Here is an 8,106-nt window from a genome sequence, read left to right as displayed (position 1 = left end):
CTTAATGGGCTTGGTCTGTCCGACCTACCCCTTTCTTATGGTCGGCTATGATCAACCCATTACTGGGCTTGATTTGGTCGACCCATAAGTGGGTTTTGCGCTTTTCCGGACTTCCTTTTCGAGCCTGGTTCTTACTTTTTATTTGGCACTATCAGACTGGATCATATCCATCCATAAGCAAGCTCCCACTTGTCATATTCTCTACGTTCAAGTTACGCCTCTTATGTGTAACCCGTTGTAGGATCCGGTCTATGTTAGCCGCGGATTACCGAAATGATCTGACGATCGTAAGCGACTTCTAGATAGGCATTATGATCCCTAATTATACCAGACTAGACGATCTTCTGGATAAGGTCATCGTTATCCTATTCGCCAAATTGCACGCATTGACATCTTGAATGAAGGATACTCCTTCAGAAGGACATCCTCCTTCAGACAGAATGAATATATCCTTTAGTCTCCCACTTGTACTTAGAATAAGTGCAATGCTTAATTCCCAAGTCTTTTCATATCTCATCTGATACGTCATGTTTATCTGACTTTCTTGATCTAGAGAACAAACTGTCAAGTCATATGATTAATTCTTAATCTATTTGAGCACGGCCATGCATTTTCCAGTTGTCACTCTTCAAGTGGCCTAGAGGTACTTTATCCTAATTTTACTTTGGAACACTTATTCCATTCTTGTACTCCCACTCAACTTCATGTTTATCGTGCCTAACCTGGTTACGTTTTCATAACCTCCTTTGACGACGCGGCGTTCAACAAAACCAAAGTTTGACATTCCTTACATAAATCGAGCAGAATACTCGTGTTTTGAGGAATCTATCCAATTTGCTAAAATGAGAGTTATGATGTTCATTTCTTCAACTTTTGAAGCAATCTCACTTTGTGGGTTTCCAGTGTACTATACACCCATGAAATTGACTTGAATACTCGTTATTCCTATAGTCCAAGAAACAACGCTATCTGTCATGTCTTCATAAGTTATTATTGTCTAACTAATGATCTGGACTAGGAAATGTTATAATGGAAAGCTTCCATGTTCACTTAATAGGGTTTCCTTTATTAGATCATGTATCTAATAAGCCTACTTAGAACACTCTATTATTTTGGACTGTTGTCTAAATTCTAAACTACAATCTAGCTGACGAAATAAACTATTTTATTTCGGATTTAACAAAAGTTTGTGAAAGTTGAGTTCCCCACGTAAACTCCTTTACGTGCCTAATTTCACGCGTCTTTCATGACATTTATTTATGACCCTAATTCCTTAGATTCGTACATCTTTCACGTTCGCTCTAAGGTGACAGTTTGGATGTGGATCTAATCCATATTTCACTTTACATATTATCTTGCTGAGGAATGTCTTTCATCAGCTATTACGATAATGTTAGCTTCTTAAACTTAATTTAGTACTTCTTAGGTTCTAATTTTACTTTCTTTTCTTTGTAGAGTTTGCAACAACTCTCACCAAGAAACTCCTCTCATCCAGTCGTCCTTCGTTTTGAGATTCATATCTCAATTTCGGAAGATTGCATTTTATGACTGTCTTCAATCTTTATTTTCAGAGATTTCCCCCCAGACGCTCATAACCTTTTAAGACGCTCTCTGTTTTACTATTTCGAAGCATCTTCTTCGAAACTTATGGGTACGACGTCTTGTACTCTAAGTATTTCTAGATGTTTTAGGTAAAACTTAATCATCTCTATGATTGATCTTATTCTTCGAGCATAAGTTTTTCTCTCATGTGTGCTTCGGCTCATCATTATCTTTTCAGATTCTGAATCTTACTTAGCAGTGTACCACGAGAGATGGGTAGAATCTCTGTATAAGAGTATTTCTAGTTAGACCTCTTCAAGATCCTCTTGAAAGAGTCTTATCATCCTCTTTGTCTATTAGACTTCGATGGCCAAATTATTGTGCCTTTGTTGGTTGTCCTTTTATTGAGTCAGTTCCTTGACTGTTTTAACATTCCCAATGTTTTTCTCAATATTTTGTATGTCTCACATACTTGGGACAGAAAACGTACTTGATTTCTCAATATTTTTTCTCAATATTTTGTGAGTAAAGTCTTTACTGATCATACTCCTGTGACTCTTGGTTGACAAATTTCACACTTATCTGTCAAATTCATCCTTTTGCATCGAAATTTAAAATTCTTTTGCTAATTCGTTGAGAATGACCATTTAGACGCGTAGACCTCTTTATAGGTCTACCCGTATTGTCACGAGGTAAAAGATGCCACTCTGCGAAGGCCGACCCAGCATCGATGAACAAGGGCGCAACAGGTGTCTTAATCTGGGTAGGTGTTACTCAAAATTCTTTTGGGACTTATTACGTTTTTATCATGCATGCATTACTGTGAACTCTAGCATAACCATTTACGACATAAAACGTAAATAAATAAGTAAGTAAATGCGTGCGGGTAAATAAATCAAGTAGACTAGATCCTAGTATGGCCCTTAACCTGGGAGATCTAATCTTCTTAGGTATGTTTCGCCTTTCGATTCGTCTGGATCTCCTTCCTTGAATCTCTATTGATTTCTCCCACTTGAACCACGATCTCATCCTTCGGTTCTTAAATGGACTCTATTGACCCTACACTCTAATTACAAGACTCAACGATTCGCAGATCGTATAAAACTTGAAATTAATTATTACATCGGTCCACGACCGAGACGTGTCGGGATATCCCAGTCGCGTCCTAGACGCGTTGGGATCCCCAAACGCATTCTAGATGCGTCTGAGACGTACGCGTCTCGGACTCCAGCAAACCTCGGACCAAGATAAGCTCCTGGTCCGACCTTTTCGCATCTCTGGACATATCCCGAGATGTGCGGGACGTGCCAGACGCGTCCTGGCCGGACAAACCGCCAGTTTCCAAAATTTTTTAGAAACTGTCGTTTCACCTTCTTCATCCACGTTTTCTAGGGTTCCAACCTGCTATTTTATGATGAAAAACATTAAAAAAAACTCCTATTTTAGAACTCTTTTTCAAATAATCATAAGCCATTAAACCCGTTTTCGGAAACTATTTTCGAAAAATAGAAAAATCTAATGTTTATATGCATTGAAATAGCTTTAAAACTCTATTTGATTACGTCTAAATCACACTCAAACTAACCAAAAATGTGTCTGAATCTTTAACTCAAACTCATTTATATAACTAAACAAGTCTTAATCTAATTCGACTAACCAGAACTAGTTACATGCAAGAGGCTCTGATACCACTATAAGGTTTTATATGTCTCTAAAACTACCTAGTATTGTTAGCGGAATCTCAAAAATTTCTATGTTTAACATTAGGTTTTTAGGATCGCATGCATGAACTAGTAACGAGTAAATAACGGAAAGAAGAATACCTTATTCGCTTTCCTCGAATTGGATTTCGTTGCCTTTCGGATGATCAAGAGCTTCAAAGTAGTAGCTCCTCTACTTGAGACACCGAGTAGGTTGACTTGAACTCCCTCCCTTTAAGTCAGCTAGGACCTGGATGAAGATTTAGACGAAGAACTCCTTCTGGACTAGTTAGAAAGAACTTGAAGCTTTTTCTCTAAAATCTTCTATCTCTAAGATGTGTGAGGGAGTTTATTTTCTCTTGAGAAAATTTCACACCTTTTCTGTTCTATAATGGTCTTTGTATAGAGAAACCCTAATTAGAATCCCAATCCAATTAGGTTTCAATAAGAGCCCTAGAAAAGATAAATATCAGAGTCCCATCTGATTGGGAATCCCATTTGATAGGGTTTCCCCTAATGGTATGGACGGCCAGACCAGCCCCTTAATGGGATTGGTCTGTCCGGCCCACCCTTTTCTTATGGTCGATTATGATCAGCCCATTACTGGGCTTGATCTGGTCGGTCCATAAGTGGGTTTTGCACTTTTCCGGGCTTCCTTTTCGAGTCCGATTCTTTCTTTATATTTGGCACTATCAAACTGGATCATATCCATCTATAGGCAAGCTCCCACTAGTCTTATTCTCTCCGTTCAAGTTACCCCTCTTATGTGTAACCCGTTGTAGGATCCATCTATGTTAGCCGCGGATTACCAAAGTGATGCGACGATCGTAAGCGGTATCTAGCTAAGCATTACGATCCCTAATATGTATAATGAGATAGCTAATATATTACCGAAGTAAAAAATTTATTATTCAGTTATGTCCAAAAGAAGAAATTCTACGATCAATATCTTCCAACGTAATTTTCTAGTAGGAGAGGCTCGATTCAGTTTTCTGATTTGGTTTCATGGCAACTTAGTTTTAGTCATGAAACGTGGGGGATGTGTGGAGCTATGATATGTCATCATTGTCTTCCCAAGAATGTAACCTATTTTTATGTTGAAATGGGAACCGATATAATTAATTCCGAAATGGTATATGAGATATATATATATATATATATATATATATGTCATCGTACATGCATTGACATAATGTTACCATTATACAATTGCTCTCTAATTTGAGGTTTTGAAATGAATATGCATGCAAATGACAACCTAATCCGCATCCAATTAGTATAGGTGTGTCAAAAGAACAATTGTCATAAAGGGGAATGGGACTATTGCCTAAAGTAAATGAGTAAAGTCATAACAGAAACCTTATCTAGTTGATCGGAGATCCCAAAATCTAGGTTCAATGGGAAATTGAAGTCATATACTAACTCGCCAGTAACAATGAAAGAGATTTATCTCTTACCCATCCGTAGGATGAATCAGTGTTGTTTGTAATGATTGAAGATAAGGTTATCTTGTAATGATTACTATAGTTTAGAATTTTGTTTTTTTCTAAATGGGTATAACCTGATACCTTTAATAAGAGATAATTTATATGAGTGTGAACTGGTGATGGTTCCGTGATATGGTCGTAAAGGCCGATTTTTCTAAAGCGCTCATGAAACCCGAGAATGTTCAAGGCCGAAATGAGCACAACTGAGAACTGAAGGTTACAAGGAGTGTCATGTGTGATAGCTGCTGCATCGGTTTACAGTTCATAGGACCCAATTCAAGACATAGTTCACTAAGGTCCTTGTAAACCCGGTATCAATTGACTACGGAAGATTCAAAGCCACAGCTATCTTTCCCGATGCATGACATCTCCTGTTGTGCTCTCATATGTATGTGTGTGTGTGTGTGTGTGTATGTTTGTCTGACTGTCATCTATTTGTATGTCGTATATCTTTTATTGGTAATATCCCTCATGTGGGGGATTTTTGGAGAATTATTTATTGTATAAATAATTTTTGAGTGGAGTAAATTTTATTCCATAAATACTTCTGAAAAGACATAAGTTTTATGGCTAGTCACAACACAATGGAGAGGCATCTTGTAGAGTCACGATTAACTCTATAAATACTCTAATTTGATTTCTTTTTCAGATAAGTATTTTGGACTGTTTTAAATCAAGTATTTGAAGACAAAAATTGAGTCGTCTAGAGTCGAATATGAGACCATAGTAACTCGATAGTTCATTGGAGCGTATAGAATTGTAGCAATTCTTTCTATATGACGAAATCGTTATATCTTGAGAGATAAATGTTAATAGATCCGTTAGAACCATTGCATTGACATAATTGTCTTAAGCAAATAACGCCCCTTGATTAAACAAGATTAGTTTTTCGCTCTCATCTTTATATAGTTTTATAATATGATACTATATAACTATCAAGAACCGATCTCGTAAATCTGATAACAACATAGATGTCGTCTAGAATTGATGATGGAGGGGTCGCCAGAGTTTATGGTGGAGGTGGAATAGGTGGAAGGGGAAGATGGAGGAAGAAGAACCTGAAAATATATTAAGGGTGGGTGATGTTTCCAGGAAACAAAAGATTACAAACTTTTTTGTTTCCTCCCAAAACTTTGTACCCAAAATTGTTTATTTCTCCAAAACATTGACCTTCCAAGGCTACCTTTTATATCAGTACCAATAATATGTTCTAGTTTTTCCTAAACTTCTACCAATATTGTATTAAATGAAATACTTTTAGATTATAAATGAGTAGTTTGGAAGGATATGCTTAGTTGTAGAGGATAAGCAAGTTTTTCTTAATAAGTTGAATTTTTCAAAAAGTCAAACAAAAATGGGACAGAAGAATAGTATACGGTAATTTTTCTAAAAGTCGAACAAAAGTTGAATTGGTAGATTGTATTCTTCCTTGAACGCCTACATGTAGATCAAATGTCAACATTGATTTATGGCCGCGACTTTGAGAAATAAAAAAATAAATCTTCGGGGAATAAAATTTTTCTACAAAATTGGTCATCTGAGAATGAATTTTGTTTTTCAATTTGTTGCTATAGGTCTTTCAATTTTGGAGTTAAAAAAATTTGAATTTTTAGAAGATCCCATAAAAGAATTTAGAAGGAACTTTCATAAACTTAAACAAAATCTTTTCGGGGATCTAAACCCTAAACTCCTTCCAAGTGTTTCTTCTTTTCTTATCTTCTTCTTCAAAACTTCTTTTTCTTCTAAGCACTAAACCCTGAAAATATAGACAACAAACCTAATATGGTTAGAAGTAATGAAAAATATGTTTTAGGGCTCAAAATTAACAGATTTCTAGAATTTAGAATGTGTTTACCTATCTTGAGGAGGATTAATGGAGGAAGAAACTTGCTTTGGACGTCTCATAGAAGATGTATTAAGAGCTTCAAAAGATTATGTTTGATGATTTTTATGATTTAGAATGTTTTTCCCTCTTTATCTCTCTAACTTTATTTCTGATTTTAGATAAATAAAGGTAGTAGGGGTTGAAAATTTGAGGAAGATAAGTAAGTGAAATGATAGAGAATGAAGAACGAAAAGTTTGGCTAGAAATTATGGAAGAGATGAGATGAATGACTTTTTCTCCAAAGAAGAAGAAAGAGGGAGACTGGACTTAAAATAAAATAAATTAATTTTTTTAATTAAAGTATTGAATTTATTCTCTAGAGATTTTTCTTTATTTCCCAAAGTCGCGCCTAGTTTATATAATTTATGGCTAAAATTGTGGCAAATATACAATCAAGTGATACTTCTCAACTAATCCTTAACCTTCGTGTAGTTTGACTATTAAGACACCTAATTTGGGAAATAAACTTTTTGACCTTCAAAACTATCTTTAATTCGTGTGTTGATGGTATTCGCTATTATTGTCAATTTCAAATAGCTATATTTTACTCCTTTATCGGTCCTCTCTCTTTCTCACTTCTCTCCATGTGCGAAACTATGTCGAGACTAAGGGGGGGGGGGGGGGGGGGTAGTGGTTGGGGACATTGGGGGACATTTTCATGTCCCCCAATGTCCGTGTTATTGGTTGGGGACATTTGAAATGTCCCCAAATGTCCGTGTTATTGGTTGGGGACATTTCAAATGTCCCCAAATGTCCGTGTTATTGGTTGGAGACATTTCAAATGTCTCCAAATGTCTGTGTTATTCGTTCGGGACACGAAATTAGGGACATTTCAAGACAAATTGTTTTTGGGGACATTTGGAGACATTTTAGTGTAAATTTGGAGAGCTTTTGGAGAGAAAATGTCTCTCAAAATATGGAAGACACTTGGGGACATTTGAGTAAGGAAGATAATAAAAATAATAATTATTACCAAATCATATTATAATAATATTATCTTATTATTATATTACTACATTATTGTATTATTATTATTATTATTACTATTACTATTATTATTATTATTATTATTATTATTATTATTATTATTATTATTATTATTATTATTATTATTATTATTATTATTATATTATATATTTGAGTAAGGAAGGTAATAAAAATAATAATTATTATCAAATCATATTATTATAATATTATCTTATTATTATATTACTATATTATTGTATTATTATTACATTATATAATATAATATTATATTTATATTATATTATATTACATTACATTATATTATATTATATTATATTATATTACATTATATTATATTATATTATATTATATTACATTATATTATATTATATTATATTATATTATATTATATTATATTATATTATATTATATTATATTATATTATATTATTATTATTATTATTATATTAATATTTAACTATATTAAATAATAAATATTTACCAATTGTCCATCAATGTCCACAGAT

The sequence above is a fragment of the Eschscholzia californica genome, unplaced genomic scaffold, assembly GCF_041429995.1.
Source record: "Eschscholzia californica isolate CP2 unplaced genomic scaffold, dmEscCali1.0.p SCAF_3, whole genome shotgun sequence".
NCBI lineage: Eukaryota > Viridiplantae > Streptophyta > Magnoliopsida > Ranunculales > Papaveraceae > Eschscholzia > Eschscholzia californica.
This window is presented reverse-complemented; position numbering follows the sequence as displayed.